This window comes from Octopus bimaculoides, chromosome 6 (genome assembly GCF_046866305.1).
Source record: "Octopus bimaculoides isolate indiv1 chromosome 6, ASM4686630v1, whole genome shotgun sequence".
In the NCBI taxonomy this organism is placed as follows: domain Eukaryota; kingdom Metazoa; phylum Mollusca; class Cephalopoda; order Octopoda; family Octopodidae; genus Octopus; species Octopus bimaculoides.
This window is the reverse complement of record NC_142933.1, coordinates 110,786,219-110,800,405: the sequence shown is the minus strand read 5'-3', so window position 1 is coordinate 110,800,405 and position 14,187 is coordinate 110,786,219.

Here is a 14,187-nt window from a genome sequence, read left to right as displayed (position 1 = left end):
TCTCCCATTCATTCTATATATATATATATATATTTATTAATATCCTCATTGAGCCTGGCCGTTGCCAGTACTGCCTGACTGGCCTTCGTGCCAGTGGCACGTAAAAGCACCCACTACACTCTCAGAGTGGTTGGCGTTAGGAAGGGCAGCCAGCTGTAGAAACTCTGCCAGATCAGATTGGAGCCTGGTGTAGCCATCTGGTTCACCAGTCCTCAGTCAAATCGTCCAACCCATGCTAGCATGGAAAGCGGACATTAAACAATGATGATGATGATTGATTTTAATACGGACATACAACCTCGCAAGTACATTTATATATTTTTATATATTTATATATTTATGAATGTTTATATTATATCTTGTGTATATGAATGCACCTAAGTATGCTGCGGAGTACTCTTGATAGACGCTTTGAAATATATTGAGCAAATATGAACACTGACCTTTGAAATTTGTTTTCTCTTTCTTGGTTTTTATGTGTGTGTGTGTGTGTGTCATCGTCATTATCATTTAGTGTCCACTTTCCCTGCTGGCATGGGTTGGACTGTTTGACTGGAACTGATAAGCCAGAGAGCTGCACCAAATTCCAGTCTGATTTGACATGGCTTTTACAGCTGGATGCCCTTCCTAATGCCAACCACTCCAAGAGCTTAATGGGTGCTTTTTACATGCCACTAGCATGGGTGCCATTTACATGAGACGAGCAACGCCCATGATTATGATTTCACTTGGCTTAACAAGTCTTCTCAAGCACAGCATATTGCTGCATGGGTGTTACGATAGACACAGGCATGACTGTGTGGTAAGATGTTTGTTTCCTAACCAGATGCTTCGAGGTTCAGTCCCACTGCGTGGCACCTTGGGCAAGTGTCTTCTACTACTGACTCATGCCAATCAAAGCCTTGTGAATGAATTGGGTAGACAGAAACCAATAAAATAAGTACCACTCCTGGGGTTGATACATTTGACTAAAATTCTTTAAGGCTGTGCCCCAGCATGGCCACAATCAAATGACTGAAGCAAGTGAAATATATAAACATATATATATATATATATATATATATATATATATATATATATATATATATATATATATATATATATATATATATATATAAATATATATAAATACAAAATGGGACAAGAACGCAAAACATCCAGACAGTTAGGTAATGCAAGAAAGGGACAACAAAACACCCTAAATATATTTTTGAAATGTCCTCTATGTTTATATGTTGATATTACGTGATATTACACGCTGGTGGCACATAAAAAACACCCACTACACTCTCAGAGTGGTTGGCATTTGAAACCTTGAAAGAAACCTTGCCAGATCAGATTGGACCTTGGCCTGCCAGTTCTCACTCAAACCATCCAACCCATGCCAGCAGGGAAAGTGGACGTTAAACGATGATGATGATGATAATGATGATGATAGGGAAGTTTTCCTTATTTTCTCTCATATTAAAATGTGTCTACCTTATTAGGGTAGTTCTTTACATTGTGAGTTCAAATCCTGCTGAGGTTGACTTTGCTTCTCATCCTTTTGGACTCAATAAAATATGTACCATACTGGGGTCAATGTAATCAACTTAACCCCTTCTCACCCCATAATTGCTGGCCTTGTGCCAAAATTTGAAACCAATATTTGGGTATGTATTGTTAAAATTCTAGATTCAGATTTTCTTTTTTGTCCAAAAGGAAAGATTTTTCAAGGAAGTTTGTTTACTAAATTGCAAAGTCTTCCACGAAAGTATTTAATGGTCGTCAACTGTAAATTTATTAAAACAATTAGGAATACGTTCATGATTTATTTCGGAATGGTGTCTGTTGTGATATGACCTGGTGATATATTTAGGATACCATGTTAAACTAAGAACATGGTATCCTAAATCTAGAGAAAACATCAATGTTAATTTCAGCAGCGTCAGCACTAAGCAGTGATTAGGCAGAAGCAAACTTTGGTTGTCTAAGCACAGCTTGGTGCTGACACTTCTGAACTTAACCCGACCAGACAGGTAAAATAGCACAACGCAGCCAATGTTGTTAACTGTTTTTCAGTTAAAGTTATGGCTTTAAATCTGCCTAGAGTTACCTTTCTTGAGTATTTCCCATTGAGGAAGGCTAAAAAGTCAGAAACACTGCATCTGGGAATCACACATCGTTTAATGTCCACTTTCCATGCTGGCATGGGTTGGACGGTTTGACTGAGGACTGGCAAGCCAAGCTCCAATCAGATATGGTGTTTTTACATCTTTCTGCCATAAGAAAGAATTTTTTTCTCCACAGTAAACTGCAGTGAATTTGTCTTTAGAAGTTGAAAGATGTCGCAAACATGTTTTAACTGACCTAAACTTTGCATCAGTGTTGACACAACTAACTTGTCTCATACAGTTTATCTTCAATGGCTTTCTGTCAGCTACAACAAGAATGAGGGTTCTGGTTGATCTGATCAACAGAACAGCCTGACCATGTAATTAACATGCAAGTGGTTGAGCACTCCACAAACATGTGTCCCCTTAATGTAGCTCTCAAAGAGATTCAGCATGACATAGGATGCAACAACGCTAACCCCCATTGAATGACAGGTACAACTCATCTTTGTCAGCTGAGTGGACAGGAACAACAAGAAATAAAGTGTCTTGCTCAAGGACATAAGACACCACCAGGAATTGAACTCACAGCCTTACGATCATGAGCCAAACACCCTAACCACCAATCTACCCCTTGCCTTTAGTATTTTACTGCACCCACATCTCTGCTATTTATTTCTTTATCGATTTATTCCCCTCATTGGCCTCCATTTTATATATAATGGACTTTCACACATTCTACAGAACCAGTTTTAACTTCACCAATCTTTCTTTGGAATCTCCCTAATGTAGTCTACAGTATTTTTTGTTTTATTTTCGTCCCCCTCCCCACACCCATAAACCCAGACAGGAAATCAATACTTAAGTTGATCTGCTTTAAACAGGAAACAGAAAATCCTTATTCCCATAACATCAACCATTTTATTCAACTTTTCACATTCCTGTTTGAAGTATGCAAACTCGAGTCTGGTTTTGTATCCAATCTGATTTTTAATTTGAATAATTTTCATTTTCGGTAAAGTTAATCTCTTTCTTATAAATACAGGGAGCAACAGAAAAAACATCTCATGTTTTACAAGGCCATTGGTGTGGCCCTAACCAACTTAGGCAGGTGGTAACAATGTCTTCATCTAATTAATGTTTTACCGTGCTTCTCCAGTTACCATCAGGGTTTCAGCTGGTTTATACCTTGTATTTGCTGTTAAAATGTTTGTCAACCTGTGAAAATATAAGAGGTTATTTTTGCCACATCCTGTACTTTTACAATCAATCGTCATCACTAATATAAGTGAGAAGATATGGAAACTTAAATTCGAGTTGTCAAATCGAGTATTTTATGGCTAGAAGCCCCTAATAAACACTAACATTCATTTATATTATCCATCATCAGTGTTCTACTTCTGTTTTTAAATGTAGGTAAGGGTTTGATGGCTTTTCTGAGGCTGGATACCCTCCTGGTCACCAAAGGTTTTGTCACCCCCTTACAACACGTGTAGCTATTCTAAGATCATGCTACACAGTAATTATTTTAGTTTAAGATGTAAGGTGTGGGATTAAGAAGTTTACTTCCCAACCAAATGGTTCTGGGCTTAGTCTTACTGTATTGGCACCTTGGGCAAGTATCTTTGACTATGGCCTTAGGCTGACCAAAGCCTTGTAAATGAATTGAGACACATATACTATTGTGGTTGTCTTGAAAAAATTTAATGGTCGTCAACTGTAAATTTATTAAAACAATTAGGAATACGTTCATAATTTATTTCGGAATGGTGTCTGTTGTGATGTGACCTGGTGATATATTTAGGATAGAGAAAACATCAATGTTAATTTCAAATCCACTGAATATATGTCTGTGTATGCATGCATACATATATGTATGTGTATGAGTGTGTATTTGTGTGTGTGTGCATGCACACGTGCGCATGTCTGTACATGCTTGTTTATAACTTCTTGTTTTGACATCGTGTGATTGTTCTAAACAAGCTGCACCATCATACAGTGTCGTTTAATCCTAATATTCTGTGAAAACACCATTCAGCTCTGAGGAAATATTCTTTTGCTTGAGAACAGGCGAGGATTGGTGACAGGAAGGGCACCCAGTTGTAGAAAAATCTACCTCAATAAATTCAACCTGACCTATTCAAGGAAAAGGGAATGCTAAGATGATGATGATGATGATGATAATGAAAATATTGTTTTGCCTAAGGGCACTACAAGGGATCTTTTGCTTCACCAGCTAGAAATAGAAGTCAAATGATATTAATGGTTTCAAATTTTGATACAAGGTCTGTAAATTTAGGGGGCAGGGTTAAGTTGATAAAACTGACCCCACAATTCAACTTCGATAGAATTTGAACTCAGAACTTCAAGATAGACAAAACGCTTCACAGCATTCTGTTGACGATTCTACCAGCACACCACCTTGATAATAACAATGATTTCAAATTTTGGCACAAGGCCAGCAAGTCCAGCGGAGGTGGCTATAGCTTATTACACTGATCCCAGTGTTCAGCTGGTTTGTATTCTATTGACCCCGAGAGGATGAAAGGCAAAGCCAACCTCAGTGGAATTTGAACTCAGAATGTAAAGACAAATGAAATGCCGCAAAACATTCTGCCCGGCATGATAACAATTCCATCAGCTTGCTGTCTTTCCACCTTCAGAAATATTAAGTAATCATTCTGGCACCATAGTCTAAGACATCAACTAAACTATAACCAGTCTTTAAGATGAAGTGAATCTGGAATTTTTCTAGTCCACTTCTTTGGAATTTTAGGCCGATTTCTTTCCAATGTTTTTGTTTTTTGTTTCTTTTAATTGCAAGACTATTGCTAATCCTTTGTTCTTTTTCGGTTTTCTAATCTAAAGACTAACATTTTCTCTAAAATCTTTAAAAAAATGATTTAAATCAGATTCAAACCTTGATTCCAAAGATCTTTGTTGAGATAATATCCTTTATCTTTTACTTGTTTCACTCTTTGGACTGTGGCCATGCTGGGGCACTGAAGGTTTTATGTTACAGGAACATAAACACACCAAAACCAGTTATCAAGTTGTGGTGGTGGTGGTGGTGGTGGTGGTGGTGGTGGTAGTGGTGGGGACAAACTCAACCGCATACACACACATAAATATACACCAAATCCACTCCCAAGGCTTTGGTCAGTCCGAGGTTATGGTAGAACACACTTGCCCAAAGTGCCATGCAGTGGGACTGAACCTGGAACCATGTGGTTGGGAAGGAAGCTTCTTACCTCACAGCCACACCCACACCCATAATAATACATTCATTAAAACTTAACGAATCATTTGCCATCAAAAGGTTTTCTAAACCAGTTTTATCTGTCATCAACTATAAACTCTCATTTTTAAAAGAAAGAAAAATTAAATATATTGGAGAAAAAAAAAAGATAATTTTGGAATTGGTGCTGAACATATTTTCTGAATAAACTAATTGAATTTCTGACAAAAAAAAAAAAAAAAAAAAGGGTTTATTTTGTAGGCCAGGATGGTTTCTGAAGATGTTCTATGATATTTTTAGAGATACCCCAGCAAGTTGGATAGAACAGAGATTGTTGTTAAATATATGAAAGAAACAAACACACAAATTAGACTGTGACTGCCTTCTGCTAAATAACAACATGTAAAAGAAGAGCAGTCATTGCTGCTACATTCATGTGTGTATGTGGGGGGGGGGGGGGGGTTAGGGTAGGGGAACAAAATATAAACAAAGATTTGGCTTCTTCTGTGTAAACTCTGTTGTTACTTCTCAAAGCTAACTATGTTACTAATATTGCAAATAATACTAATAAAAGGAGAATATTGAGGGTTACATGGACAGACTAAGTGTCTGAAGAAGAAGAAGAAGAAGAAGAAGAAGAAGAAGAAGAAGAAGGCGGTGAGCTGGCAGAAACGTTAGCAAGCCGGGCGAAATGCTTAGCAGTATTTCATCTGCTGCTACGTTCTGAGTTCAAATTCCGCCAAGGTCGACTTTGCCTTTCATCCTTTCGGGGTCAACAAATTAAGTACCAGTTACGCACTGGGATCGATGTAATCGACTTAATCCCTTTGTCTGTCTTTGTTTGTCCCCTCTATGTTTAGCCCCTTGTGGGCAATAAACAAAAAAGAGAAGAAGAAGAGATGACTGACCCAGGCTGCAGTAAGCAGTGAAGCGCTTAGTAAGATAAGGACCAAGCGACTGAGATTCCTTGGTCATGTGGTGAGGAAAGAGGGCCTGGGGAGAATTTAATGATGGCTGGAAAGATTGAAAGGGAAAAGAAGCAGAGGAAGGAGAAGGACGATACGGATGTGGAGCTTGAAGAAATGGTTGGAAGATAGGGACGTTAAACATCAGGAAGAAGTGGAAGTGTTAAGGAAAACAAAGAACAAAGAATTGTGGGAGGACATGGTCACTTGTGTCCTACATTCTGGGAATGACACCTCAAGAAAGAAAGAAAACATTAAGATTAATACTAGTTTGAAGGTGGTGAGCTGGCAAAAGTTGTTGTCTGTCTGTACATTCATCATCATCATCATCATCATTTAACGTCTGTTTTCCGTGCTGGCATGAGTTGGACGGTTTGACTGGGGTCTGGCAATCCAGGAGGCCACACCAGGCTCCAGTCTGATCTAGTAAGGTTTCTACAGCTGGATGCCCTTCCTAATGCCAACCAATTCTGAGTTCAAATTCCACCAAGGTTTGCCTTTTCTCCTTTTGGGGTTGATAAAATAAGTGCCACCACTTGAACATTGGGGGTCGATGTAATCAACTTGCCCCTTCCCCAGCAAATTGCTGGCCTTGTGCCAAAACTTGAAACCATTATTAATATTGCTATGAGTTTAGCCATTTTGTTTAAGTAGGACACAACTCGGTTATTGTTGTGTTAACAATTGGAGCATCTAATTTGGCAATAATCCTCGTTACTGTATTCAATAATGATAATTGAAGTATATTTCTGTTTTCTATTCATTAAAATTTTAAAACTTCTGGCAGCGAATGGATTGAAATAGCATTGTGGCCAACACCAGTTATCATCATCATCATCGTTTAACGTCCGCTTTCCATGCTAGCATGGGTTGGACGATTTGACTGAGGACTGGTGAAACCGGATGGCAACACCAGGCTCCAGTCTGATTTGGCAGAGTTTCTACAGCTGGATGCCCTTCCTAACGCCAACCACTCAGAGAGTGTAGTGGGTGCTTTTACGTGTCACCCGCACGAAAACGGCCACGCTCGAAATGGTGTCTTTTATGTGCCACCCGCACAAGCCAGTCCAGGGGCACTGGCAACGATCTCGCTCGAAAATCCTACAGGAGCCAGTCAGGCGGTACTGGCAACGGCCACGCTCAAAATGGTGCATCTCATGTGCCACCCGCACAAGAACCAGTCCAGGGGCACTGGCAACGATCTTACTTGGCTTGCCGGGTCTTCTCACGCACAGCCCATTTCCAAAGGTCTCGGTCCGTAGTCATCGCCTCGGTGAGGCCCAATGTACGAAGGTCTTGCCTCACCACCTCAGCCCAGGTCTTCCTGGGCCTACCTCTTCCACGGGTTCCCTCAACTGTTAGGGTGTGGCACTTTTTCACGCAGCTATCCTCCTCCATTCTCACCACATGTCCATACCAGCGCAATCGTCTCTCTTGCACGCCACAACTGATGCTTCTAATGTTCAGCTTTTCTCTCAAGATACTTACACTCTGACGGGTATTCACATTGACATTACACATCCAACGGAGCATACTGGCTTCATTCCTTGCGAGCTTACGTATGTCCTCAGCAGTTACAGCCCATGTTTCACTGCCATGTAGCATCTACATAGAAACACACACAGACACACGCACACACTGATGGATGATATAAGTTGTAGATAAAACCTGTTTTGATATATATAAAGTGATATTCGACAATAAAATGACAACTTATAGATAATCAATAAGCAGATACATTTCTTATTACAAACGCATGCACACACAGACACATGCGCGCACACACACAGACACATGCACAGACACACGTGCACACACACACAAGCCTTAAAATCATTACAACTTTATCATGATGATGATGATGATGATGACGACAACATCAGTGACAATGATGACAATGGTGATGATAACAATGGTAACGATGACGATGATGACGACGACAACAATGATGACGATGACAATGAGGGGCAGGAGGATGATAATGATGATGATCTTGATTACTTTAATGTTTATTTTCCGCGTTATTAAAATGGGTTTGACAGGTCTGCAATAGAGCAACTGTCAATTTGCTCTGATTCCATTTCATTTAACATCTAATCAGAAAGAGATAAAGGCTCAGCAGTTTGTGTCTGGCTCTGCACACTACTCTCTCTCTTTCTCTTTCTCTCTCTCTCTCCATCATGAAACTGCTTCATCCTTTCCTTTAACAATAAAACCACAAACCTTAACAAGAGTCGGCAGTCATACATACATCAGACATCCAAGAGTTCATGGTTATACATCCAAGACTTATATACCCAATGGGCTTCAACATAGTTTCCATTTACCAAATTCCACTGACAACATACTCTGGTCAATCTAAATCTGACCCTTGGGGATTCTTATAAAATTTTATTCATTAAAAATTATGGTCAATAAATTTGGTATACTTCTGTAATACATAAAAATATCTTAATTTCTTTTATACAATTCCTAATAATATTTTTCCAACCCATGCCAGCATGGAAAGCAGACGTTAAACGACAAAGATTTAATTATAAAAATATAATAAAAGGGTTTTTAAAACATTGAATGGCTCTGAGGGTCCACCCAAGTAAAATAGGAATGAAAGGGGTCTATAGGTAAAAAAAATGGTTGAGAAGCACTGAGACCCTTGAATAGCTATGTGGGTCCACCCAGGTAAAATAAGAATGAAAGGTGTTCATAGCAAAAAAAAAAAAAAAAAAAAAAAAAAAAATGTTTGAGAACTGCTAGTGTATGGAGCATCAGGGAGCACCATCATAAAGTGGATATTTTCTGAGCTTGCACTCTGGAATTCAACTTTGGTAGTTACCGTGCTCAAAATAAAAATAAAGTTCTTGTGATTCTGTCTAGAGATCTATGACATTGATTATCTATTGATTGAGAAATCTGATCATGAAAAATCAAGCAATCTGTCAATTTGAAGATCTGAGAAAAAAAAAAACAGCTCTTCATAGACAACTTCAGTTGACATTTGGATTGGTTCTATAGAAGAATGGGTCAGAAACCACAACCTGCAGTATGTTGGCTCTGCAACAAAACCGAAGCATTACCATTTGGAAAATCTCTGTCCATCAAATCAGTCACAAGAAGACTAAAAACCAATGTCCATAGCTGACACTTTACCTTCCATCAAACACCAGCTTTAATTAATTCTTGCTGCAAAATGAATATTTTCATAGAAAAGATGAACATAATTGTGCTTGTTTGTGCATAAATCACTTCCACTTCATTTGCTCTCCTTCTACACAGCTAATGAACACTCATACATGAAGCCCTCCTGATGAAATGCCCAGAGGTTTACATAACACCCACATGGTTCTAGGTTCAGTCGCATTGCATGTCAAGTGTCTTCTACTAAAGCCTCCAACCAACTTCTGAGTAAATTTGGTAGAAGGAAACTGAAAAAAGCCCTTCGTATGTGCATGTGTGTGTATATTATAAAATTTTCAGGATCCAATAGAATCAATGCATTTAACCTTTTTGATACCAACCCTGCTGAAACTGGCTAAATTTTGAATTAAAATCTTCCACCAAAACCTTAGTCACAATTTATATTCCTAACACTAGCTTAATGGTAACTAAGTTATTTTACTAAATTCTTTGTTATATTTAAAATTAATTGAAAGAAACACAGAAAATCTCAACAGAAATATGGTAACAAAATGAATAAATAGCAGTCACCATGGTAGGGTCAAGGATAGTACACCCAGGTATGGACTTACACAACAATGTGTACGGACACACACGTACTTATAAAACCAAATATGGTTATGCACACATTCACAAACACTGACCATATACACAATGGGTACGCAAAGTCACACAGGAGTACCCTTAGGGTACATATTCCACAGTTGACTATTATAGGTTCTAGACCTAACACAGGGAAGCTTCAAACTGGGTGGAGTTTAAACAATAGCATTCGCTATTCATTCTCTCAGTTGTAACCAAAATGGTTGGGTTGGGGGTCAACTTGCATTTTATGTTCTATTTATGTGAAGAATCCCAAATGTTAAATTCTACTCTTAATTCACCGAAAGAAAACGTTTTTTTATTTTTTACCTGATGTAATATTTTTGTTCATCAATAAAGAACACGTCTGAAACAGCTGTAGTGAACCTCAACCCAGCTGGTCATATATATATGTGTCTGTGTTTGTTCCCCATTACTACCACCTGACAACCAGTGTTGGTGTGTTTATGTCCCCATAACTTATCGGTCCAGCAAAAGAGAACAATAGAATAAATACCAGGCTTTAAGAAAAAAAAAAAAAATCACTGAGGTCCATTCATTCAACTAAAAAAAATTCTTCAAGGTGGTGCTCCAGCATGGCCGCAGATTAATGACTGAAACAAGTGAAAGATAAGAGAGAAAAGATTTGATCATTGATCTTTCTGTATTGATCAAAAACCAATCAGAACTGAAGTAATGTTTTATCTGTGGTTTCCTCTGTATTTGTGGAGGAGAGTCGAGAGGAAGGCATGTGATGGAGTGGTTAGGGGTGTTAAATGATAATATTGCAGGTTCAATTCCTGGACAAGATGGAACATTGTGTCCTTGAGCAAAGCACTTCATTGCAGGTTGCTTCAGTCGACTGAGTACCAGCTGAGTACTGGTTCAACCCCAACTCTCTCCACCTTGGATGTGTTGCTGGTTAAAAGGGTGAGAAAATCAAGAGGGTACTTATTCTTGCTTCTGGCTACCCAGATACCTAAAACAAAACAGGGTACATATTACTAAGCCATATTCATTCACAGACAGCAACTGGTTCTATACATGTCTGGTTGGGTGGGGGATGCACCATGAGATATTCAGAGCACAGCACCCATGACTTTTGAAAACATTTTTCCTGCTTGGAAATACTGAAGCATGGAATAAACTACCCACAGTATTTGGGACACTGTACCCTTCGAAACTTCCTGAAATTTGCTGACACTTCACCCAGTGTATCACCCACCTTTTTCCATTTTTTTAAAAAACAATTCATTCTCTGAAGTAAAGATTGTTTGTCAATATAACATGGCAGTCCTGGTTTAGGACAAATGTTGCTATAATTTAGCCCCAGGAGACATTGTCTCCAGCTGACTATACGACACGATTTGTGTCCTTATATTTTTGAACAAATCAGAAAATTATTATTTTTAAATCTCACATTCGTCCTAAACCAGGATTGCCATGTTATGTTGGCAAACAATCTTTACTCCAAAGTACTGTTGCTGAATATCTCTCGTAAGATTTTAAAATAGTAATTTTCTAATTCATTCACAGTTCACTTCCTGTGCATTATTCTCTGTAATGTTCATTCACTCTTGGTTACTGTTTCTGATGAGCTGAGTATACCTGAGCACTCATTATACAATAAATTCATTATAATTATTACAGGTGATATTAATAGCAACTGTGTGAGTTTTACCTCTTGGTCATTCCTGTTTCTTTGAGACAAAATTATAAAATGTTTCTGGGGTTCCTAATGGCATGAAGTTGTGAATATAAGACAGTTGCAGGGGGGATATTAAGTGAAAAGTGGGGACATTGTTTGACCAGTATGTAGGAGATGTAACAACCTGTTTGAGACACCAGAATTGATGTAACCGAGAGAAGAGTGAGTTGTTATGGAAGAGGCAGGAAGTTTTTAACCGAATATTTGCAGATAACTAAGCCAGGGAGATAGTTCCAATGTTAAAAGACTCTACGGAATATAAGAAGCAATGGAAACTGTGTGAAGGAAGACATTAAAGAAAAAAAACTTTAGATCATCATAATCAATTCGGTGGCTTTTGTATTATGATGCATCCATACAAGAAGGAAATATTTTCGATTCATTTTGTAAATATAAAAATTCAATTTTTAGTGTCCTTTCCAAGCATTAAAAATAATGGACATCATTTTTTGTTTGACAATAAATCACAAAACTTCTGAAAAAGAAAAAGAAAAAGAAAAAACATTGAATTCGAGATAGCGTACGAAGGGAGATAACTCCAAGCACGAAAATGATTTCACTAACTTTGGACAAAATTTTAGTGATAGGGAATATCAGCTTCCAACGAGACAAGTGAGGGTTGGCAACAGGAGGGGCATCTGGCCATAGAAAATCTGCCTCAACAAATTCAACCCATTAACAAAAATCTTTGCCATGATTCATGTCGTCATGTCTTAGTGCTTGGCGACCGTCTTGGTGAAATTGAAAAATGTTGCTGAGGTTTTTAAGTGTGAATCTTATGATGACGTCAGTTAAAGAGAAGTGGAGGCTGGCATCATGTATAATTAACAGCAAAGGTCATGGCTGCAAGAAAGAGTGGTGTGAGAGACAAGCAAAGTCGATACACCAGAATGAAACCATTCAGCCAAGGAGAGAAACTACAACACTTTGTAATAAAATGGTCTGACAAGAATTTGTAGATAGCAGTTCAGAGGTTGGTAATTTTGCTATAAGGTTTCCTTCCATGGCAAACACCATTGAAAAACAACTCTCACCAAATTTCTTAAAAGTAATAATTCTCAATAATGCATCAGAAAAAAGAAAATCTAAAGTATTTCGTTGTTTACAATACCTGGCTTTGCAAAAGTCTTATTACACTCGGTTTTTGGGTCATTTGAGTGGTTTACCTATGTGATAGAAAAAAATGCTATCAAACCTACTTAAACATTCCACTTTTCCAGGAAATGTAATTAGAACGTCTTCTCCATTATTAACAGGTGTAAAGAATTGTAGTATCTGTTCTCCTGTGCACAGGCCACAACAGGTCCGACATTGCCAAGTAGCACAACGTCAGCCAGGTGACGGTCCACAGAGTTGCAGAGAGTTTCAAGAACGGGAAAGACCTCAAAGATTGACCTCGATCAAGCAGACCTGAAGTTGTCAACCATTTGGCTGCGAGAAAGGCCTCCGACAGTGATCCAAAGCTCAAAATGACTGTGCTCATGACAAACAATATCTCGATGCAAAAGTGTCCAGGGCCATCAAGGAGGAAGGTGGCAAGAGCTTAAGGTGCATAGAAAGGCCTCTGCTCACCAACTGTATGCAAGAAGAACGTCGGGAGTATTGTCATCACCTCCTCAATGACTTGAAGTATCAAGACAATCGAATTCTCATATTTTCTGATGAAAAAAACTTCACAGTCGATCCAGTTGTCAACGAGCAGAATGACCACATGGTCAGCCAGGACGTCTCCGAGGTCTGCTACATGTCCACAATAAAGCACTCTGCCTCCATGATGATGCTTGGCGTCATGGTTCGTGGCTAGTTACAGGCTCACCGTGGCTGACTACAGGGACATCTTAGCCACGAAAGTCCAGCCTTGGGTGAGAAAGATCACAAGGAAGGTGGTCTACATATTTCAGCAGGACAGTGCCCTAACCCACAAAGTCAAGGCAATATGAGTCGAATACGAACTTCTGGTTGAAGAACTTTTGGCCACCACAGTTGTCAGACCTCATCCCACTCGACTACAGCATGCAGGCGTATGTCGAGGGCAAAGCCTGCACGGTCTGCCACAGCAATATTGATGAACTGAAGTCCTCCATCAACCACACGTGGGCCAGCACCAGGAAAGGACTCCATCCACATGTGAGCAGCTTTCAGGTCTTGCCTGGAGCATGCGCTTTTCACTGAGGGTGGCCACATTCATTAATATCAATATTTAAACACATTTATGTTAAAACAATAAAAACGTGTCTAATGGAATTAAAACTATTATTATGTCCTGAGTGTATAACAGGACTTTTGCAAGGCCCAATATGTGGAGTGGACTGTAACACACCCAGTTAACAATTGTGAATATATTACGCACAGATGTTACCTTCATTAATAAATGAAGGTCATAATTTAATGTCCATTTTCTATGCTGGCATGAGTTGGACAGCTGGA